Source organism: Schistocerca cancellata, chromosome 12 (assembly GCF_023864275.1).
Source record: "Schistocerca cancellata isolate TAMUIC-IGC-003103 chromosome 12, iqSchCanc2.1, whole genome shotgun sequence".
Lineage (NCBI taxonomy): Eukaryota > Metazoa > Arthropoda > Insecta > Orthoptera > Acrididae > Schistocerca > Schistocerca cancellata.
In genome coordinates this window covers 164416405-164441587 of record NC_064637.1, presented here as the reverse complement: position 1 = coordinate 164441587, position 25183 = coordinate 164416405, and the positions used below count along the sequence as shown (strand labels likewise).

The window sequence follows — 25183 nt, the reverse complement described above, 5'->3', positions numbered from 1 at the left end:
TTATTACTTTTACGTTGTAATTTCAAGTACTGACACGTTCCACTTTGGAGATTTGGTCTTCAATTTGGTCCTACTGAACTAGACGTGTAAAATAAAATAAAAAATAACGAATGTTGCCTTCAAGGTCTCGAGCTTTTTAGCTCTAACGTTTTCTTATGTCAGTAGAAATATTTGAAAATTCTTATGTAAGAGTTTTTAAAATTTTGGAAAATTTCAATAAATTTTTAAATAAGTTTAGAGAATTACGATATCAATGGACGTGTCAGGGTTGCTATTCCTTCTTGATTTATTGCTGTACATGTGTTAACCTGAAGATATGGCTCTTAGTGCCCTGAAGCCGGTAGTGATGTAAAAATAAAGGACTAAATACAGCCGAAGCGGTTTATTAATGCCAAAGATGATTGCTCATAGCTGTGACTGCCAGACAACAAAGTCATCCTATTAAGGATTCCGTTTTTACCTGTTGAGCTACGCAACTGTATAATTATTAAATATGTATGGCGTACAGAAATGAGAAATACGAAAATTTAGCTTCTTGTATAGACGGTATCGGCAGTGCTACCAGTCACTGTGGGCGCTACGAATGGAATATTTCTACTTTGATATTCGCTAGCCATAAACAGAATGCAATTAAATTTATCGATATACCGTTTCCTTTGTACTTCTGTTTGTTCGTTCGTAAGTGTACCGGGATGATTTTTGAAATCACTAAAAATTTCGGTTTGTTCTAGAATGTATGTTTTCTACACGGTACAGGGTTTCGAGCTTATCTTTAATGTTCCGGTAGGTATTTTTGTTGCGTATGAGGTGGCGTTGTGTTATTCTTGTTACATTTCATGTGTTGTTTTAATCGAATCAGTGAGTTCTGCGTCTACACTCCACGAATACGTTCCAGTGGCGAATGGTTCGCTTGGAGACCCTTTGTTGGTAAGGCACTATGTGAGCTGGAATATTTCTACCTTCGTGGTTCTTTGGCGAGACGTACGTAAGAGGAAACAATATACCGGTTGGCTCTTCTCGGAGTGTACGCTCTCTGACCGCGCCGTGCTGCGGAACGCCTCTCTTGCAACGTGTGCCACTGCAATTGGTTGAGCACCTCCCTGACCATTTCGCGGTTACTGAATGAATCTCTGACGAAACCTGCTGTCCCTATAGTTACTCTCGCAATAACGTCGTGTAACACTTCTGGAATTCACTTTGTTTTCAGCCAAAAATGTAGTTAATAGTCACTTGCACTAGAATGTGACACTGTGATTTCTTCTCGAAATTTGTGTACAATTTTCGGCTGCGACCTTTGCGTGGTAATCGTACTCCTCGCTTTCTTAACATTGGGTGAGCTATGGGTGCGATGCAGGAGAAGATTGTCTGACAAAGTCTGGAAGGAGGCGCTGTGAGACAGCTGCAGTCTTTCTTTCTTTCCGTCCGCCCCAGCCTAGGAGCCGGGGGTGGTTCCGGCACGGCACGTGCGCAGACTGAGCTGGCGGTGGGAGCAGCGCCTCCGAGCAGGGAGCTGCGTGCGTCACTCTGGTGACGTCACGAGGGAGGCTGAGCAGTGCGGAGCGGCGCCGCCGGCTGAGTGGCTCGGTGGGGCGCCTTCTGCCGGAGGTGAATGCTGCGCCGTGTCCCTTTGGCGCAGCGGATAGCGCGTTGGACTTCTAATCCAAAGGTCGCGGGTTCGATCCCCGCAAGGGATGGAACATTTTTAATACAGATGCGGGAAAGCCGCATTGTAGCTTCAGACGCAACTATCTGCGGCGTGACAGCGTCTCACACGCCGGCATCAATGGCTTGTTAATGATCCCTCACGCGTTCAACAGTATTTTCAAACCGTCAATACATGACCGTCAGAGGGCGCGTATTGTAAATCCTAGAAATATTGATGAGCAGTATTGATGACCTTCGAATATTTTCAGTATTGTGAGTACATACTGAACGTGTGAGGTCAAGTAATGACGGTGTAACAGTATTCTCCATTCAGTTGTAGACAGTGCTTCATGAACAACCGACACGGCTTTACTGTCCACTGTTACCGTTTTCAATTCGTCTTTGTGCACATCATACCGCAGATTCAGTTTTTCAGCTAGTCTTTTAACACAAAACAGTTTCAATAGCGCGCGCAAGGGTAGTCATTGTATATACCTTTTAGGATGGTCAACGGAGGATCTGCTATCATACACGCGCGCGCGATTGGAGCGGGGGGGTCATGTGACTAGGGCCTCCCGTCGCGTAGACCGTTCGCCGGGTGCAAGTCTTTCCATTTGACGCCACTTCGGTGACTTGCGCGTTGATGGGGATGAAATGATGATGATTAGGACAACACAACGCCCAGTCCCTGAGCGGAGAAAATCTCCGACCCAGCCGGGAATCGAACCCGGGCCCTTAGGAGTGACATTTCTCGCGCTGACCACTCAGCTACCGGAGGCGGAGTATATAGGTCGGTGAATTGCACAGCACTTTGGAGAAACTGTTCCATTTCCAAAAATACGTCATATGTATGCAATGACTAGTAAGAGGTCTCCCAAATGTATATCAATTGCATCAAATTACCCCAAAACATAGAAATATGTTTTACAGTAATTGAAGTATGTGAAAGTATTCTTGCCAGGCATATATAATTCCTCCGCAGGTTTCCACTCATTTTTACTAAACGTGTTTGTTGCTGTTACTGAACTTAACTTCAAGCATTCCAATCATCTGCTTTTCGCTAGAAATCTCAAAGTTACTGCTTTCTTCTCTACTTTATTGCGTATCAGCATTAATAATTTGTGGTACAATGCAGGAGTGACACGAAAATATTTTGTGGAATCTTTCGAGAACGTGATTCCGATGCCTGCAAATTATGGTGCGACAAGTCGTTCCTCGTTTACAGTCACATTCTGACCAGTTTCCGCCTTTCCGTTGTTTTCTGCTGTTGGAGCCAACAAACTGCGCAACACGCTCTCTTTTGGGTGCTCGACATCTCAGCCTCGTAAAATGATGTTGTCAACCGACAATATTGACAGTAATATTGATGTTGCGACTAACTAGATTTGTCAACAAATTCTGAACGTGTGCACCCCTATTTAGCTACAGCAGTCGTCTCCAAAGGCATACCATGCTTGTCACTCATTTGTTCCCAAAATTCAATTCTTTTTGGACAGAAAGCTTCCGTTTCTTCACCTGTTACTTGCTCCATGTTGATGTCTTCGTATTTGGAACCAGGCTTTTCAGTAACGTGTACCTCTATATGTACTTGCGTACTGCGCTAGCCACTGTACAGTGCATAGCTGAGGGCACTTTGTACCGGCACTTCATTGTCTCTTAATCTTTGCTCTAGATGGCTGCAGGATCGTTGTGCAGTGTCTGGCAACGGTGGCGTGTGGCCAAAATACTAGTCTGCTTGACAGAGTGATGGTGTTCCGCTGGCGACAGGCAAGATGTAAACAACTAAATTTGCTTTCTCCTGGTAGTGGTAACCACGCCATAGTATAGAACCAGATGTATGCGTACGAAACAAAACCGTTGGATACTTTCGCTTTTCCTGTATTTTAAGTTAGTGTCAGTGACGTCTTTTCTGTTGCCCGTTTCTTGGCTTTCGACTAGTCGCTACAACAAAGCATTGCCCAACGACCAGTGGGAAGACTGATGTTGGACATAACAAGAGGGGTGGGGAAGGCAAGCAAAAGTCCAACACGGAAGAGACAAATTGTTTCATTAATGATTTGTTTTGCTTCTGTTCTCTATCTCTCTCGGTAATTTTTCGGTTGCCTTGCCGTTATCTGTTTCGTTTGCCCTCTTCTACGGATGCCGAACCTAGATGTATTGGCAAGAGACAGTTATAATAAATCGTATGTCTTTCACTAGAAGCTGACTTGTTTTGTCTTAGTGACACTTAAGGAGTCTCGTTAAGTGGTTATTAAGTAGTTGTGTAAAATAATATAGCCACGACCAAAATTCGCTAAATTTACCTTCATTGACGTCTTGGTATGGGGACCTCATACGCCAGCTAAACTGGCAGGGCAGAACAGGTGATTAGGATTGTGGAGAGGGGCAAAGAAGGTGGCGGTCAGTTTCACTTCAAAATTGTAATTTATTGTATTTTAATAACACATTTAAACCAAAACGGCACATAGTCGAACCTTTACAACTCCAAGTTTCAAAATCCAATTCTTTCACGGCTGAAGGCCTCCAAACAATAAATCTTAAAAATCAACAAGATAAATTTCAAGTGGTTGAAGACACGCAGTTGAAACTGCAAATAGAATAAGCCTGAAGTCAGATAGAATAAACGTAAAGAAGGTGCCATACAAACGGCTGTAGGACACAATTAAATTTCAAAATTTTAAAATATATTACCATAATCTTTTAAGGCAGAAGACAGCAATGTATTCACTTAAGCGGAATTTTAAGAACAAGGCTTTAAGAGGCTGAAGGCCCACAGTTGATTTTTCAAAAAATCAAAAATACCTTAAACATTTACGTTTTCAGTCGCTGACAGCGCACAAAATGAAAAGACAGCGCTACAACAGTAACTTTCAGCAAAATATCCACTTGCCAGAATTCAAACTTACTTACAGGTATCCCGGCTGAAGGCCCTTGATTTACATAAAACACAATAAACATTTTTTTCCTTTAAAGCATTGCCTACATTACCAACAGACCATTAAACACCCATGAAAAGGACAGTATAGACAACGGCACTCAGAGTCGTGCAGGGGGGGTGGGGGGGGGGGTGCGGGCGGGCTGTCCCGTCCTCAAAACATTAACGTTCACTTAGGTGAGACGGGTGGTGGCCCCAATCGGTACATAAAAACACAAAGACCAAACTCTTACAGACGTGATTATCCACAATGAAATACGTATTAAGCTGTCAAAACTGCACACGTGTTGGACAGCGACAACTGGTGAGGAAAGGAGGCTGCCTGAAATTACGTTAGCGGCCAGGGCAGCTAACTGGAACACTAACGGCCACAAGGCAGAAAAATTCCGCTGGTACACTTCAATTTGAAATAAGGTAACATAGTTAACTCCACCAAAAAGAACACTGCCTGAATTTACGTCAGTGGCCAGGGCAGGTCACCAGAACAGTAACGGCCACAAGGCAGAAAATTCGGCTGGTCCTCTTTAATTGTAGTGATCCAATATCGTTAATTCCACCGCACGGCGGCTCGATTTCACCACTACAAACACTCGTTGTTGCTCACAGAAAAACGACAACGAACCACCGACACGGACGTGGCTTGGGTAGTTGAAACCACGTCCCGGGTCGGTGAGCCACGGAGCTCGTAGCGATCGGACAGCTCCGCACACGCTCCGACACTGCGCAGAGACCGCCAGCGGACCCGGCCGACTGCACCGCACGGGGATGTCCTCCCTGGTCCTCACCAACAGACCCACTGCCCGCACACCCCCCAGCCGTAAACAATACGCACAAGGCCAAATATCGATACGCATCGCTGCTGACACACGTAGGAGGAGGAAGAACCACGGCATAACCGCAACAAGAGCGGGAAAGTAAACACAGACAGCCAAGTTCAAGGAAACGCATAGCTCGGACTGAGCACTGCTCAGGATCGTTCACAAGTAAAGAAACCCAGGACACCATATTATTCCCAATTTTTTCGCATACGAAACTCCGTCTTTCAGCATAGTTGCAGTTCAATGTGGCGGCCCTACCCCATCTTACTGGGAGGGCCTATGTGCTGGCGTGATGCCACTCTCCTTGTCGATATCGGAGCCAACGTCTTTCTGCAGGAATAACCTCCCCGTCACCCACCTTCTGCTTCCCGCGGAGTGCATCCTTGATTGGGCCAGACTGACAGATGTCGGATGGTGTGAGATGGGGGCTTTAGGGTGGACGAGGAAGAACGGTCCAGTGAAGTTTTGTGAGCTCCTCTGGCGTGCGCACACATGTGTGAGGCCATGCGTTATCACAGAGGAGGAGAAGTTCGTTTGCACTTTTGTGCCGACATTGGCGCTGTTCTCCAGTTTCCTGACGGCCGGTGTGGCCGAGCGGTTCTAGGCGCTTCAGTGTGGAACCGCGCGACTGCTACGGTCGCAGGTTCGAATCCTGCCTCGGGCATGGATGTGTGTGATATCCTTAGGTTGATTAGGTTTAAGTAGTTCTAAGTCTAGGGGACTGATGACCTCAGATGTTAAGTCCCATAGTGCTCAGAGCCACTTGAACCGCCCAGTTTGCTGAGGGTCGCACAATACGCTTCACATTTGATCGTTGCACCGTGAGGGAGGACACAAACAGAATAATCACTTCAGCGTCCCAGAAGACCGTCGCTATGAGTTGCGGGTTTGAAGTTTTCCTTCGAATGAGATGATGTGTGACACCACTCCATGGATTGCCGTTTCGATCCGGTTCCAAGTGATGAACCCATGTTAAATCGTCTCTGACAAAAAATTACCACAGTGTGTCTGGTAACGTGCAAGCAGTCCCGCATAGACAGTTCTTCGTTGCTCTTTATGGTCTTCTGTTAGACGGCGAGGTACCCAGCGGACACACACTACTGAGTACCCTAACTGGTGGACGGGTGTGTCAGCAGTACCAACAGAGACGTCCAATTGAGCAACGAAATGTCTGTTTGTGTTCTGTAAATCATCTCGAACTGAGAGTGTCCGCACGTTGCGACATCGCTGCAGTCGCAGCTGTGCGCGGGAGATGGGACAGGTTTGTGCGACCTAGGTGCTACGACGACGGATGCCTCGCCCAACGACTCACCGTGCTTTTGTTCATTGCCAGGCCTCAGTAGGCATTCTGCGAGCGCCTGTGAACATCTGCGATGCTCTGGTTATCCGTCAAAAGAAACTCGATGGCAGCTCTCGTCTTGGAACCCAGCTCCGTTACAGCCGCCATTCTGAAGGCTACGCATAGCGCTCCCACCTATCGCAACTTCAGGAAACTGTAGGGGCCCCACAACCAATACCGCACTTTTTCGACCGACATTGGCAGAGGAAAAAATTGTTTTCCATTAGTTACTGAACGCCCCTCGTGATTTCCTTACAAATAATGAACAGATTATTCTGAGCAGTCGCAATGGAACATGTCTTGCCAGCGAGTATTGGCGTTAACCGTAATCAACTGATAGGCTCTAGTTGTCAAATGTCTTCCTATCAAGCCTTTCGACGACAAACGGATCTGCGGCACCACGGGAGGGAGAGCTGTTCAAGAGAGCTAAGCGATCGCGGAAATTCATCCCTTACAATCAACCGAGAGACTAAAGTGTCAAATTTAGGCGGTTGCCTGTAAGTGGAGGTGGAGCTGTAACACGACACTTCAACACCTGGCAGTGACTGCTACGAAACTGAAATGGAGGAGGCCATCGTACATAATGAGATGAAGGGAAGATACGGGAGTTGGAGAGCTCAACTCTAGAGCTGAGCTCCTCGTTATAGTGCGGAACTTTGGGACACAAACAGAATGACTCCTCGACATAAAAGTTTTCTGGGTTTGGTACCGCGTCATAATGTGAAAACTACTGCTGCTGGAGAAAAACCAACGTTTCGGCCACGATTGCAGCTGCCTTCTTCTGGGTCTAATGGTTAGACCCAGAATAAAGCCGCTGCAATCGTGGCCGAAACGTTGGTTTTTCTCCAGCAGCAGTAGTTTTTACATTATGACGCGGTACCAAACCCAGAAAACTTTTATGTCGACTGACTCTGGCCGTGAAATCCTACGCAATTGGAATGACTCCTGTCCTCCCCCTCCTCTACACGGCAAGCAGTATGGATTGCGGAAACATCGATCACGTGTAACCCAGTTCACTCTTTTCTCAGAAGTCTCTGGGCCAAGGCAGTCAGGTAAGTGCCGCAGTTGCCGACTTCCGAAAAGCACTTGAGTCGGTACCACACAAAAGTAATTTCCTGTAGGTGGTAGGTTCATACAGAGCATCGAATGAAATTAGGGTTTGTACTGATTATTTGTTGGTGGAGAGGACGTGGCACGCCGTCTTGGATGGGGAGTCAGCGACCGATGCAGATGTAGATTCCGGCGTGTGCTACGGAAGTGAGTTGGTACTCTTGAATATTAACAATAACCACAGACCGAGAGATCGGTGGACGCGTGACTGGAAGCTAAAGACAAAAGAACCGCCGCAACAGTGGCACCACAGCATCTCGGCAACCGGACACAGTGGACGGTAGTAAACCGGATGCGCCCTGGGCACAGCGAGTGCGCAGATTCGTTACGTAAAAGCGGCAAAATGACGTCTCCAGAGTGTGACTGTGGCGCACCGTGTCAACCCGACCACCCAGCATCTTCGCAGCGGATGTTCTTCGCGGTCTGATAAGGGGGACTGGACTGACTCGCTGGAGGCATCTGCATCGCCGCTAGAATGGACTCAACACCTCGAGTTTGACGTAATATTTTCTTTTATGTCCGTATTGTTTGTGGAATTTGTTAATTCTTTTATTCTTTTGTGAAGTTTCTTCCTGTTGTATCTCTACCCGTGCTTGCATCTAATGCCGAATGAAGAGAGTGCATTTGTTTGTAATTCTATTCCGACCTTGATGAAATTTTGCACACTTCACCTCCAAGAGGGAGGTCACTGTCAATATAAGTTTTCGTAATCTGAATTCAGATGGCTCTGAGCACTATGGGACTAAACTTCTGAGGTCATCAGTTCCCTAGGACTTAGAACTACTTAAACCTAACTAACCTAAGGACATCACACACATCCATGCCCGTGGCAGGATTCGAACCTGCGAGCGTCGCGGTCGCGCGGTTCCAGACTGTTGCGCCTAGAACCGCTTGGCCACCCCGGCCGGCTGACTTCAGACATGTATGTATATAATTCGTATATAAAGAGGAAAGATTGTTACGAAAATTCTTTACAACTTCTAGGCCGATTTACCGCACGTTTTTACACGATCCCCTCATGAATGTTTGGGCACACATAGACTATATATTTTGAAATATACATAGTCTTCATTAGGGGATCGTATAGAAATTCGAAGCGAATCGACCAAGAACGGACAAACCCCGAATAGTTTGTTTCCACTCCACATGGACAAATTGAGAAGGTTACAATGTAGAAAATGCTAAATTGGTAGATTATTTAAGTGATTAGGGTTTTTTCATCACCGCTGACTGTAAACAGGTATCTGAATTGTACAAAATATTAATAAATACGTGGACCACTGATTGCAGAAAATAAATGTGTTGAAATGATAAGAGTATTTATTTGTCAGTTAGGTTTTTGGGTAAATTATGCATTACGAATATATTATTTTAATTTGTAATTTAAAAAGGAAATCAAAGCGTAATCTGTGAGGTAGTTCTTATACAAAATTTTTGGTGTAAAATTGGTGCATATTTGCAGAAATCATAACCGAAAACCTGCAACCTGATTTCTTTTTTAATGCCACGGGTTACGTATTCATTCGTCGCATTCCGTTAACGCCCAGTGATTCAAATACGCCTTCGATTTAAAGCGACTGCAGTTTCCCACACGGCTTGCATCTTCTATGAGTATCAACGAGACACAAGGCCATTCACTTAGTGTGGCAGATACTAAACACCTCTGGCAGCGTCTAATATTGCAGTTAATAAATAATAAATATAAAAAACTGCACAGTACCTTGATAAGATTTCAAGATGATAAAAAAATTGCAACTTGCTTGAAATGTTCAGGAATGTAAAATTCTGCACAAAACGTAAAAATGTGCTGTCTTGTGACTAAACTACACTGTAATCAATCAACTGATAGGAATAACTGCATGTAACAATTTCTGAGGACATGAAATGGAAAGATCAAGTCGGCTAAATAATAAGCGAAGTCTACGGCAGACTTCGGTTCGTCGGTAGGATACAGGAAAAACACAGAATAGGAATGAGATTATGAAAAGTATTCGCAAATTGTGAATAAGATTGTACAACGGCTGTACAATTTACTAGTAATGCATGGTCGCAGGTTCGAATCCTGCGTCGGGCATGGATGTGTGTGATATCCTTAGGTTAGTTAGGTTTAAGTAGTTCTAAGTTCTAGGCGACTGATGACCTCAGACGTTTAGTCGCATAGCGCTCAGAGCCATTTGAACTAGTAATGGATGAATATTTGTGCCAGCCCAGGAGTCGAATCAGGATATCCCGTTTTACGCGAGCGGTCGCCCTAACCGCCTAGGTCTTCCGAAGACACGTGCAGTACCGACCAAAACTTTTACATGTCCCATAGTGCTCGCCTACAAATCGTGTGATTCCCGCTCAGGGAGAGACATTGCTTTGCCCGTCAGATTCGGCATGAAGGATGGCAGGGCAGTGTCTGCATAGTTCGATGTTACGTTATTGCGGGCTTGTACACAGTATTCCTTTAGACATGGGAGACGATGTCTCTCCCTGTGTGGCAAATCCAGGTTCGAGTGTCCGTCGAACAAAAATTGTCAAAAGTTACTGGTAAATGGTACAGTCGTTGTACGATCGTATTTGGAGTTTTCGAATGCATTTCATAATTTAATACGGTTGTCAGTCGCCAGTAGTGTGTTCTTTCTGACATGCATGCATGCATGTCACCAATCTCGAGGAAATTGATCTGACGTAGCGCACTCATTTGCGATCGCTCCGCGCGAACGATAAAGCGAGAGCGAAATATCGAGAACATTCCTCTTATTTCAGAAACGATATGAGATATCGAAAGGATATTTTGGCAAACGAAACCACACAAAGAGGACAATATTTTACTGTATCGTTATTATGTAAAACTTCATTATCTAATGTGTTAAACCAATGAGTACAGACTTTTACGGTGAAAAATGTAATTTTTAACGGCCATCGATAGCTGCTGAGACGAGAAATGCTATGGGTTTTGGAACAACGTATGTGAAGACCTTACACTTTGTGTGTGTGTGTGTGTGTGTGTGTGTGTGTTGTGTACCGAGGATGTGCTTTATCATAAGCTACTGACCTTACTTTTCCTCAGTTTTTCACTTAAAGAACTTGATAAACCAGTGTTTCAGAATTCTCTCGCAACGGCGTCTGCACAACGTGTTGGTGAGGTGAGCATGTGTAAACTCCACTGAGTTCTGGCAAAGGAAGCAAATTTTAACTTGGAACCAGAGAAAAGTGTGCGTTTTACTCAAAATTCACCACTCACGACGCTTCCCTGAAAGTGACAAATGGTGAACTAGTCAGGCGAAAACAAATCCCTGCGTTTTCGGCGGAATTGTTTTTAGAGACCAACCAAAGCGGAGGTGACAGTAGATGTTATTGAATGGTTACCGCCGGCCAGTGTGGCCGAGCGCTTCTAAGCGCTTCAGTCTGGAAGCGCGCGACCGCTACGGTCGCAGGTTCGAATCCTGCCTCGGGCATGGATGTGTGTGGTGTCCTTAGGTTAGTTAGGTTTCAGCAGTTCTAAGTTCTAGGGGACTGATGACCTCAGATGTTGAGTCCCATAGTGCTCAGAGCCATTTTTTTTAATGGTTACCATACAAGTGTGGACGTCGAGGGCCCCCCCTTAATATGTGCAAAAAACGTGAGCGTGGACTTGAGTTTAGAACGGCACCTCTCCGTCAGAGCTCGGTATGTCCCTGCAGCGCCTGCCCCTTACCCCCACCGTTACCACTCTCTGCACGCATTTCCAGCAGTCTGCGCATCTGCTGCGACTATACAAACGCTTCGTTGATCCATGCTAGAATATTCCTAGTGTGTCTGGGACTCATACCTAGTAGGACTATCACGGAAACTGAATATATACAGGGAATGGCAGCACGGATGGTCACATGTTTGTTTTACTCACGGAGATGCTCCAAAACCTGAACTGGGAGACGCTCGGAGATATACGCAAGAGAATGCGTACATACAACACCCTACATATCGTTGCTGTTGGGCGCATGATGCAAAATGACAGTAATTACAACACAGGCAACGGCTTTTAATAAGTCATTCATTCTGGGCCGCATATGTGAAAGGCATGGAAAGAAAGCAAAATGCATGGTACAATAGTAAGTGCACTCTTCCATGGAATTAACAGTTCTTGTCAGAGTAAGGATACAGACAACAAAAGACGTACAGGATGACATATTGCGAGATAGATTGCGAGGTGCCGGGGCTATCAGTGTTTTTAACACTACATTCTTCAAGAATCTACATATGTAAATGATGCTCTAAGCCCCCCTATTCTAACTCCGACTTTTGCTGTTGCACAAGGATTAAAAAAAATACGGGAACTGACTCTAATCAACCCTGCCAGTGTAGTAGAAGAGAGTTTGGCTCCTGCAATAATTTAATTTGATAAATAAGTTAAATAAACGAAGGTTTCATTAACATAGTGAGCAATGATAGGGTTGGTCTACCGATTAACAGAATGAAAGTTCTGTCCAAAATAACAATATGATTTATTAAGACTAAACTCAAAATAATAAACAAAAACACATGAAACATTTACAATACATCAAATTGGCTCAAATTGGATACTCAAACAAACGCTGTGAATGTGAAGTTGTCCCTAAACTAGATTGTGAGGATTATGACGAAGTGGTATGTGGAGCCAATTCCTTGCAACTCAAATCTTAAGAGAAAACACATAGCCAACCCAACATTAATTGCTCCAACCCAAGACAGAACAAACAAAAAGACGAACAGGCGCGCTCTGCTGAGCTCTGATTATCACCTAGGAAAATCCCTGTCTGCCGGTGCTGCGGACATACCTTACCAATCTGTCTTCTTAACTGCAAGAACACGATTTGGCGTACCGGAGGCGATGGCTGGTTGCTTCGACGTCCTCGACCGAAAGGCGAGAGCCGACTACCCCGAGCACCCGTACAGGCTGAACACACAACATTCCCGCCCCCACGACAGTGGCCGTGGTTAAACGTTCCAATCAGCAACTCGAAAACCGGCGGAAAATTCCACTCTATTGCCGGAGCACTACCATTCCACCAATGGAGAGTCTTGGCGCCAATTTCTGCGCTGATTTTGCTACGTCACGGAGCTATGCCCTGAGCAAGGCAATCACAGTTACTATTTTGCAGAAAGCGCGGGAATTTTCCCGCCACAACTGCCTGGGTACACAAGTCATTCCTACGCCTCGCTGGTAGCCCGCCAGAAAGTGTTTTCGCTAAGTTTCTGCGAAGTAACAGAACCTCTAGCCCAGCCACTAATTCAGACCCCTCCGGGCGTGCCTTTTGACAATGTCGGCGTCTGCAAAGCATTCACTCGACTTCCTCACACCCGTCGGCTTAACCCCTTCCAGATCAGCAGAGCCCGCCTGTCACCGGACCACCTGGGTGACGAGAATCGCTGTGTGGGAAGTCCGCGTGTGAAGGAATAGCGACTTTTCACTGCATGCAATTAGAGAGGAAAATCGTAAGATAGAAAATGAGAGGGGGCTCATGCCACCTCTCAAGATTGTCACAAAGAATGTCGTAGGGCAAATGTGGGTGTGAAAAGCTGAAGGTCGTAACGTATGCTGAAGTCTGGAACATAGCGCTGGCTTTCAGCGATGACGGGATCGACGCCGCCTCTGAAGCCAGCAGTTTCGTCTCCGCAATGACGACGGCGCAGCAGTGTCGAAACGAACGTATTTTTCTCATTGCTCTTGCTTCCGTGGCATACTTGCTTAGCGAAGATCGAGGGTTCGTATCCCCATGACCAGATTTTTTAAGTGCTGGAAGAGTTATAAAGGAGAGCTTAAAGACTACATATCCTGACCCCAAATAATCTTTTATTCACAACCGGTTTCTATCTTTAGATAATTTTCTGGCATCTTAAAGTTATTCATAACGGCTTACACGACACTATTAAAGCCGGCCGCGGTGGTCTCGCGGTTCTAGGCGCTCAGTCCGGAACCGCGCGACTGCTACGGTCGCAGGTTCGAATCCTGCCTCGGGCATGGATGTGTGTGATGTCCTTAGGTTAGTTAGGTTTAAGTAGTTCTACGTACTAGGGGACTGATGACCACAGCAGTTAAGTCCGATAGTGCTCAGAGCCATTTTTGAACACTATTAAAGCTGTACCTTCAGATAACATAAAAACCAATCTGCGTCAATTGTTTATCTTCGTCTATATTTTGCAATCGTAATACGTGGAGGAAGACGTCCGTAAGCTTAAGAAAAGAGACGCGACCCGCTTTCGGAACACCGTTGCTTTCGTCAGTGACAGGTTTGAGTCGTTCACGATGCGATGAACCGACAGCCAGTGCGACGGTGAGACCGGTGGCCCATCTGCATGGCAAAAGCGCGCGGTTCATTCCTGTATGCTGATGTTACTGGCCGCCCAGGTCCCCCTAGGGAACGGTCAGCAGTCACATTAGGGCTTAACGTCCCCCCGAAGACGGCCGAGGAAGACAGGGAAAGTTGCAGCGCCTGTTGTTTGAAACGAGCACAGAATTGGACCGAGGGTGAACCAAAGGAAGCAGCAACTACTTATGGACAGGTGAAGTGAGTTGAGCGACGAAATTGTCGAATCAGCACGACGTAGTGGACGAAATGAAAGGATTCTGCTACGTTTGAAGGGAAATAACTCGTGAGAGAAGCAAGGAGGATGTCATATTGAATTCTTTCATGTTGAGAAATCAGAAGGAGCGACCTGTTTTACTTGGACAAAGCTTTCTAAAACCAAGGTCGCATGAATATTTCTTTATTTTCATCAACCGGTTTCGACAGACATTGCTATCATCTTCAGGTCTTCAAAATTTTTGTTAAAAAAACCTGTTCATCGTGAGTTGGAACCTCTTGCTAAGTTGCTACGCTAGTGAATAAAATGTATCACATTATATATATAGGTTTTTCAAATATAAAACATTTACAATCAAAAAACACGTGCACATGGTTATGTCCGTATATGTAGCGCTCACAGGTGACAGTAACGTCATAAAAATAACATTACACAATTAAATGCAAATTAGCACGTCTGTTTACATTAGCTCGCCATGTTCCATTCATTGATGATCCGCGTTAGGCGGCAAATATTCCGCAACTGGAAGTCTTAGCAACCTGGCGTGAGCTTCCAACTGAAAATGAACACGTTCCGTACCAAAAATTTTGAAGACACGAAGATGAGAGCAAAGTCTCTCGAAACCGGTTGTTGAAATTAAAGAAATACTTACGCGATCTTAGCTTTAGAAGGGTTTTTTCCGAGGATATAAGAAGCAGAGTAGTACAGCCATTCCTGCCCAAAAGTACTCTACTGGTACACTATGTGATCAAAAGTATCAGGACACCTGGCTGAAAATGACTTAAAAGCTCGTGGCGCCCTCCATCGGCAATGCTGGAATTCAGTATGTCGTTGGCCCAGTCTTACCCTGATGACAGCTTCCACTTTCGCAGGCATACGTTCAATCAGGTTCTAGAAGCTTTCTTGGGAAATGGCAGCCCATTCTTCATGGAGTGCTGCACTGGGGAGAGGTAGCGATGCCGGTCGGTGAGGCCTGGCACGAAGTCGGCGTTCCAAAACATGCCAAAGGTGTCCTATAGGATCAGGTCAGGACTCTGTCCAGGCCAGTCCATTACAGGGATGTTATTGTCGTGTAACCACTCCGCCATAGGTCGTACATTATGAACAGGTGCTCGATCGTGCTGAAAGATGCAATCGTCATCACTAAATTGCTCTTCAACACTCGGAAGCAAGAAGGTGCTTAAAACATCAACGTAGGCCTTTGATGTGATAGTGCCACGCAAAACAGGTGGTGCAAGCTCCTCCATGAAAAACGCGACCACACCATCGCACCACCACCTCCGAATTTTATTGTTGGCACTACACACGCTGGCAGATGACGTTCACTGGGCATTCGCCATACCCACACCCTGCCAACGGATCGCCACATTGTGTACCGTGATTCGTCACTCCTCACAACGTTTTTCCACTGTTTAGTCGTCCATTGTTTACGCTCCTTACACCAGGCGAGGCGTCGTTTGTCATGTATCGACGTGATGTGTGAATCATGAGCAGCTGCTCGACCATGAAACACAAGTTTTCTCACCTCCCACCTATCATAGTACTTGCAGTGGATCCTGATGCCATTTGGAATTTCTGTGTGACGGTCTGGCTACACTCCTGGAAATGGAAAAAAGAACACATTGACACCGGTGTGTCAGACCCATCATACTTGCTCCGGACACTGCGAGAGGCCTGTACAAGCAATGATCACACGCACGGCACAGCGGACACACCAGGAACCGCGGTGTTGGCCGTCGAATGGCGCTAGCTGCGCAGCATTTGTGCACCGCCGCCGTCAGTGTCAGCCAGTTTGCCGTGGCATACGGAGCTCCATCGCAGTCTTTAACACTGGTAGCATGCCGCGACAGCGTGGACGTGAACCGTATGTGCAGTTGACGGACTTTGAGCGAGGGCGTATAGTGGGCATGCGGGAGGCCGGGTGGACGTACCGCCGAATTGCTCAACACGTGGGGCGTGAGGTCTCCACAGTACATCGATGTTGTCGCCAGTGGTCGGCGGAAGGTGCACGTGCCCGTCGACCTGGGACCGGACCGCAGCGACGCACGGATGCACGCCAAGACCGTAGGATCCTACGCAGTGCCGTAGGGGACCGCACCGCCACTTCCCAGCAAATTAGGGACACTGTTGCTCCTGGGGTATCGACGAGGACCATTCGCAACCGTCTCCATGAAGCTGGGCTACGGTCCCGCACACCGTTAGGCCGTCTTCCGCTCACGCCCCAACATCGTGCAGCCCACCTCCAGTGGTGTCGCGACAGGCGTGAATGGAGGGACGAATGGAGACGTGTCGTCTTCAGCGATGAGAGTCGCTTCTGCCTTGGTGCCAATGATGGTCGTATGCGTGTTTGGCGCCGTGCAGGTGAGCGCCACAATCAGGACTGCATACGACTGAGGCACACAGGGCCAACACCCAGCATCATGGTGTGGGGAGCGATCTCCTACACTGGCCGTACACCACTGGTGATCGTCGAGAGGACACTGAATAGTGCACGGTACATCCAAACCGTCATCGAACCCATCGTTCTACCATTCCTAGACCGGCAAGGGAACTTGCTGTTCCAACAGGACAATGCACGTCCGCATGTATCCCGTGCCACCCAACGTGCTCTAGAAGGTGTAAGTCAACTACCCTGGCCAGCAAGATCTCCGGATCTGTCCCCCATTGAGCATGTTTGGGACTGGATGAAGCGTCTGCACGTCCAGCACGAACGCTGGTCCAACTGAGGCGCCAGGTGGAAATGGCATGGCAAGCCGTTCCACAGGACTACATCCAGCATCTCTACGATCGTCTCCATGGGAGAATAGCAGCCTGCATTGCTGCGAAAGGTACACTGTACTAGTGCCGACATTGTGCATGCTCTGTTGCCTGTGTCTATGTGCCTGTGGTTCTGTCAGTGTGATCATGTGATGTATCTGACCCCAGGAATGTGTCAATAAAGTTTCCCCTTCCTGGGACAATGAATTCACGGTGTTCTTATTTCAATTTCCAGGAGTGTATATGTCTGCCTATTACACATTATGACCTCCTTCAACTGTCTGCGGTCTCTGTCAGTCAACAGACGAGGTCGGCCTGTCCGCTTTTGTGCTGGACGTGTCCCTTCACGTTTCCACTTCACTATCACATCGGGAACAGTGGACCTAGGGATGTTTAGGAGTGTGGAAATCTCGCGTACAGAATTATGACACAAGTGACACCCAATCACCTGACCACGCTCGAAGTCCACGAGTTCCGCGGAGCGCCCCTTTCTGCTCTCTCACGGTGTCTAATGACTACTGAGGTTGCTAATGTGGAGTACCTGGCAGTAGGGGGAAGTACAATTCACCTAATATGAAAAACGTATGTTTTTGGGGGTGTCCGGATACTTTCGATCTCGTAATGTATTTACAGATAGCGACAGTACGAGTACGCAACGTACAAAAGGGCGGTGTGTTGGCGTAGCTTTCATTTGTACTCGGGTAATTCATTTGAAAAGGTATTCGACGTCATTAAGGCCGCACGACGGCATTTAAAGGACTTTGAGTGCAGAATGGTAGTTGGAGCCAGACGCATGGGACACTCTGTTTAGGAAGTCGTTAGGGAATCCAATATTGCGAGATGCACAGTGTCAAGTGTGAGTCGTGATCGGGTAGCCTAAAGGTAAGGTGACCGCTCGCAGTATGCGGCAAATCCGGGTTCGAGTCTCAGTCCGGCTCAAATTTTCGTTGTCATTTCACTATATAGACGATGGATGTCCGTATTCGCAACTGCGACTACATTTCATGATAAACAAGTCTTCAGGCACTAGGCAAAAAGAACATTCCTGGCCGAGAGAAGTCTACTAGCAGCAAACGTAGCCCTTAATTTTAGAAAAAAATTCTGAGAATGCAGTTTGGAGCACCGCACTGTATGATACTGAAACACGGACTGTGGGAAAACAGGAATATAAGAAAATCGAAGTATTTGGGATCTTCTACAGACTAATATTGAGAAGTAGCCAAAGTGGGCTGGATCCAAACTTCCAAATGTCGTCGCCCATGTGTCTGCAACCTTTACTCGTACATCCATTATGTATATTGCCGTACGCGTGAGACGGTACAAGACCTCGCAATATTTTATTAATTGTGACCTTTCCGACCGCCAAAGTTTACGTTTCCCTAAGCGCATAAAATTTGTCCATTTGTCTTCGTTCCTCTACAGTCGCCATGTCGTCGAATCTGATATAAGAAGTACGTAAGTTCACGGGAACCAGTTCCTTCTGTAAAACGAAGCTTGGAATATTTGCCTTTGGTACGTGCGGTTTTTTCTACCTTTTTGCGCTTGCATAGTTACAAGGAGCCCTATGAAACCGAACATTTTGTTGCACTTGTTCAGATACACTGACGTCTGTTAGAAGAACGAGTCGGATTCCATATATTATAAACTGTCTCTGCTTTTTGGTTTGGGTACTTGAACAAGTTTGTCCAATGTTTTAGGTGTAATGAACAACATGAAAGTCCCCATAATCGAAACCAAAGTTGTGGAAGCCGTTGTAAGACAGCTAGATTTAGGCGAAATATCCTGTTTCTGACGCCTGCTCGGTCGTCTGTACATTGATTACTATATAATTGCATTTTTGCTGGTGAATCTGCGTGTCTCCGCAATAGAATGTCATCAGTCACTTCTTCGTTATCCTTTCCCTCGAATAACGACGTCAACCATGTTCACTTCTTTCACATTGGCTTCCATTTCCGACCACACAGCTTCCACATAACTACCTCGTGGTTCTGATTCTGCTTGTATTATTTGCATTACTACTTCTAGATCTCATTCACTGCTTAAACGGTACATCTTCTGTAACTTTGGATATTTAGACATGTTTGTTTCGCAATACAATGCGCTGAAGCGGCAGAACTGAATGAAATGTCTGACAGAGAAAAAAATTTGACTGGACTTATTACATACAACAACGTGTTACAATTTCAAATATTCATTTCATATTTGTATCAATATAGCTCTCTTCAATATGCATTTGTACAAGTGTGTTTCCTGTTACACGGAATCCTACGCAGGGGTATCAAAGGACAACAATAAACATTTCAGTTATTAATAATTTATCGATTATGGATGTGTGATGAACACACATTTCCAGAAATTTCTGCAACTAGTGGCCGTTTGTTTTATTCTTAAATTTCTGTTTACCATGACCGGTATCGATTCGCCTAGCGATTGACCATCGGATGTACAGAGTTATTGCTCGTTTGCAGCTTTGTGGGGGCAGCCACAGCTACACGGCTCCCACAATGCTCCAAACAAACAAGAAAATCTGTACCATCTAATGGTGAATCGCTAGGCGAATCGATACGAGTCATGGTAAACAGAAATTGAAGAATAAAACAAACGGCCACATGGTTGCAGAAATTTCTGGAAATCTTAGTCAATTATTACTTAGTAGCGAACGCAGCAATGCCTCGCAAGTGCTACATATGTATGGGAATTGAATGTTCGTCCCAATCCCCTGCTCCCCCTCCCCTCTCCCCCCCCTCCCGTCTCTTTGTCGATCTCATATGAAGAGCTTATATCAATAGTGGTACAAGTCCATTTTTGTTCATTTTGAGATACAGAGGTCCTAAGTGTAATGAGCGCGGGAAATCTGCAGTTGAGATACCAGAAATATTCAAGCATATGTCTTCTTGCTAGAGATGAACCTTTCTTTCTGTTTGTTTGGATCATTAACTTCAGAAGCGCTATTGGCAGAGAAGTGGAGGTAATGGACTTGTACCACTATTGAAATAAGGCCTTCATACTGGGTGATCAAAAAGTCAGTATAAATTTGAAAACTTAATAAACCACGGAATAATGTAGATAGAGAGGTAAAAATTGACACACATGCTTGGAATGACATGGGGTTTTATTAGAACAAAAAAAAAACACCCCATATTGCTAGACGCTTGAAAGATCTCTTGCGCGCGTCGTTTAGTGATGATCGTGTGCTCAGCCGCCACTTTCGTCATGCTTGGCCTCCCAGGTCCCCAGACCTCAGTCCGTGCGATTATTGGCTTTGGGGTTAGCTGAAAACGCAAGTGTATCGTGATCGACCGACATCTCTAGGCATGCTGAAAGACAACATCCGACGCCAATGCCTCACCATAAGTCGGGACATGCTTTACAGTGCTGTTCACAACATTATTCCTTGTTGAGGAATAATGGTGGACATATTGAGCATTTCCTGTAAAGACCATCATCTTAGCTTTGTCTTACTTTGTTATGCTAATTATTGCTATTCTGATCAGATGGTGCGCCATCAGTCGGACATTTTTTGAACGTTTGTATTTTTTTGGTTCTAATAAAACCCCATGTCATCCCAAGCATGTGTGTCAATTTGTACCTCTCCATCTACATTATTCCGTCATTTATTCAGTTTTCAAATTTTTACTGACTTTTAGATCACCCGGTATATAACATGTAGGATATGACTGTCTGTACGGAGTGTACATATAGGTGGGGACTTCCTTGAACTAACTACAGGGAGTCGCACAGGGCAGTGACTTCAACCACACACCCTAATAGTTTTAAAATAACAATTCCTTGTGGGTCACGGGAAGTTGTTCAGAATTATTTTACGCTATACCGATGTAAATCTTCGTTAGTTGTAACACATTTCATGTTACTGGTTACTGGGGAAGCGATCAGAGATTTTTGCTTCTGCGTATGGAATTTCTTTCTGAGTCATTACGGCTGTAATTAAGAGGAACAGGGGCCCCCTTCCTCTTCTAGTGGTCTAGCTGTGGTGTCACTATTGTTCTGAAATTGTTATGGGAGAGCCGGCTTAAGTGGCCGAGCGGTTCTAGGCGCTACAGTCTGGAACTCCGTGACCGCTACGGTCGCAGGTTCGAATCCTGCCTCGGGCTTGGATGTGTGTGATGTCCTTAGGTTAGTTAGGTTTAAGTAGTTCTAAGCTCTAGAGGACTGATGACCTCAGAAGTAAAGTCCCATAGTGCTCAGAGCCATTTGAAACATTTTTGTTATGGGAGATTTGCGACAAATTTTTCTTGCGAACGTACATACATGCATCTAATTCTGCCACCATCTCCTCACCTATTGAGATATTGCGTGGATCTCCACTCACTTCCTGCAAAACCTTGAGCGACGTGCACCCCACCTCGGTTTCCGTATCTCTTTATCCTTTCCCACCGAAGCTTGCGTTCGTCGTCTTTATCTATTTGATGCATGAATCCCGGTTGACAAAGATGAATCGTTCATTGCTGCTTTTATTCTGACAGCATTTGAAAGAATGTCACAAGAAAACTTTGAAATACTTTCCACAAATTGGTGTATGAATGTGTGGCTCGTGAGAAATTCGTGACTTATGACGTGTGGAGCACAATGCCGTATCAACTGTGTGATACTCTACCGTCCCCAGAAATAAGTTCTTCAAGCTGCATCCACAAGTGCATTCACACAGTGAAAATGTGGTTGTGTAACTCCGTATCCACAGGTAATTGACAGCGAAAAACAACGTGACTTTGTCTCTGGTAAATGATCTTATCTTGCCCTACGGTACTTTTCGTAATAACTAATTGTTTATTAGAACGAAATATTTACATGAAAAGGTGTGATAAATATACCGACCAGGTATGAATACTTCGTAGTCGATATTCAGCTAATACATTCTAACTGCAAAGACGTTATTTCATGGAGTTGCAGACGACATTTTTAACATATTGAGTACTTAAAATAATACTAGCCTTTTATTGGACAGAAAACGCGTGTTTATTTCAAAAGAGTGGTATAATTTGCATGAAGTAGGGTCGTTCGGTAGCTATCTCCTCTTGCCACCGTTCAGGTAATAAGTGAATTCCGCGATTAAAAAGAATCAGGTTCTTTTGGGGTGATCCAGTCATGGACATAGTTTTCGAGATCGTCAAGATATGATTTTTTGTTCAGAAAACCCGTGCTGCATGGACTGAAACAAATGACAGTCGGAAGGGTCGTTGTCTGGTGAACATGGTGTCTGGTGTAGGACATCCTATCGGACTTCCTTCAAGGTTCTCTTCACCTGGTTTGCAACGTGTGGTTTAACACTGTTATCAACCAGAATGCCTCTCTCATTACTCTGATCGTACTGCAGCCGTTTGTCTCGAAGTGCGCCATTCTGATTGAGTAATTGTACTCCGTAGCGTTCAGCATTCACTGTTTGACCCGTCGCTGCAGCTCACGGTACACCACACCGACCAAGACGCATTTGGTCGCTAACCTCAGAATCGTTGACTTTGAGTCTCGAAACAAAATTCTGCACGTTGTTTCGGTCGCGGCGTGTTCTCCGTACGCTTCCACTAGCAGCGATGAATTTACGCAGCAGATCTCTTGATACGAAAGCAGAACGGTAACACCGCAGATGCTTTTTTGTGGGTATAAAACCTACATGTTCGAGGCACTAAAGAGCTATGTTCTTTTCACTCGACTCGAAAGTCAGTCTCTCTGTGTGCGTGTGCGTGTGTGTGTGTGTGTGTATGTACTTTTTTTTAAATCGCGGAATTCACTTATTACCTGAACGGTGGCAAGAGCAGATAGCTACCGAACGACCCTACTTCATGCAAATTATACCACTCTATTGAAATAAACACGCGTTTTCTGTCCAATAAAAGGCTAGTATTATTTTAAGTACTCAGTATGTTAAAAATGTCGTCTGTAACTGCATGAAATAGCGTCTTTGCAGTTAGAGTGTGTGTGTGTGTGTGTGTGTGTGTGTGTGTGTGTGTGTGTATGCCACACACCTACACCTACCTGAAAAGCCTATTGTTTCTACTGTTAAGTAGGCCTAGAGCCGGTGTCCAATGCTGTTCTAGTATAGCTACTACCCATCCTTGGTCAACAGCGAGAATTAATTGAAGCTCGCGATGTAACTTTATTACCTAAACCTACCGTTCACGGTGCTTAAGTAAATCATTGCCAGTGTGTTTTCAGGCGTTTGTGCTTGGGGCAGTGCTGTTATCTTGTCGCCAGTCAACAGGCGCTATCAGTTGTTTATATGACCTGCGAAGGATCAAATGCTGGCTGTATACAAATCACGTTGCAGTTGTAAGAGACCAATGACGTGAAAGAAATGACTCACTAGTGAAGGATGCGAGACATGCTTCTAAGTCAATTATAACCTGTACGTTGTAGAAAAGCCAAAGGCAGCTAAATTTGGAAAGGAAATGAAAAGTAAAGGGGAAGAAATAAAATCTTCAAGCCTTGACGGTGATATCGTAGTACTGACAAGTCGCAAAAGACTTGGAAGATCATTTGAATAGAATGAATAGTGCTTTGCAAAGAGATTATAAGACGAACATTGAGCAGTGAAACGTAGCACTCGAATTCAATCAAGTTATGCTGAGAGAATTAGATGAGAAAATGAGACACTAAATGCAATTGGTGGGATTCACTATGAGGGCAGCAAAACTGCGGCAGAAGTATAGACTGTATACCATGTAGACAACAAAAGCAACAGCAAGAAAAGATTTCCTCAGAAACAGAAATACGCTGTCTCCAGATAGAAAGTTAAGTTTTAGGTTGTCTTTTCTGGAGCTATTGTTTTTACCGTAGTGTTGTAGGGAAGCGAAAAGTGGACTAGAAACAGTTAAACAAGACTAGAGGCGTTTGATATATGGTGCTACATAATAATGTTGAAGATGGATTAGGTAAGTCGGATAAGTAATGAAAGTATATTGAATCGAACTGGCTACAAAAGAATTGTGGCAGAGGCTGGCTAATAAAACGGATCCGTTCATGTGACACGTCATGAGGCATCAAGGAAACGACAATTCGGCTATAAAGGAGTGTTTGTGTCGGGGGAGAGGATAGGTAACATTTATAAAGACAGATCAAAGCTCGAATACAATAAGAAGGTTCACGTCGATTTACGACTAGTGTACATACAGGATAGAGTAGCCTGGAGAGCTACATCAAACAAGTCTTCAGTCTAAGGACGACGACGACGACGACGACGACGACGACGACGACAACAACAACAACAACAACAACATCGGTGACAACATATGATCTGCCTTTCTCTGTGTTCCAGAAGACAGTTAGTACTACAGTTAAGTCATTTTGGTACAAACGCTATTAGTATTACTGCCACCTATTCCATCGGTAAATAATGTTACGCCGTGGCGTGAATGTAGTTTCAGGTCAAGTCAAATAACCATTAACCTATCGTAATGTAACACAGTAAAGATAGCTTGTCATTTGGTCAAACCATTCCTTATTGTACTAAGCGACTTCAACATAAACTTAATGATACCCACTCTCAAATGGGTTTTTCGTGCATCGTGGCACTTGGATGTGATGTCTGCTTTGTCTGAGCTGCGGCGTTATTGAGTTGTCGTCACTCCAGTATACAGGCCGTTTGTTTTAATTTGAGACAACTTAACATCACGAAAACGACATATCGTACGAAAACAAAATGTTCTAGGTCAAAAGTTAATATTAGTAGAGGCGACCTTGCCTGTGCTGCAGCTGGTCACCTCCTAACTACCCCTCTTGCGTGGGCGGCGTCAGCCTTGTATTTTGGAATGGGGATCCCCCATTTGCTCAGCACCCGCTGCTTCTCTCGTGTTCTCTGTGTGGACTGCAGAGATTTTTTTGTTTTTATTTAATCGAATTTTTATGTTGTTCGCAAACTGCAATACTTCATAAGGTTTATACGCTAATTAAGGCCGGTTAAGCTTGATCTTTCCCGAATGTACTTCTGAAAAAGAAGTTCTGGTAACTGGAGCCAAAGGTTCTTGTTAATCAGCCTTTTGCGTTCTTGTAGAGCAACTTCCATCCCCCAAGAAATATTTCTTTACATCTAACCAAGCAGTG

At 45.2% G+C, this 25183-nt stretch overlaps 1 protein-coding gene and 1 non-coding gene across 3 annotated transcripts in view; both read left to right on the top strand.

Moving 5' to 3' along the window:
* LOC126109791 (angiotensin-converting enzyme-like) overlaps window positions 1-25183 on the top strand; it is a 267091-nt gene that overhangs the window by 32730 nt on the left and 209178 nt on the right. The window lies entirely within an intron of this gene.
* Window positions 1622-1694, top strand: Trnar-ucu (transfer RNA arginine (anticodon UCU)). The gene has a single exon. It is a non-coding gene; the product is annotated as a tRNA-Arg (tRNA).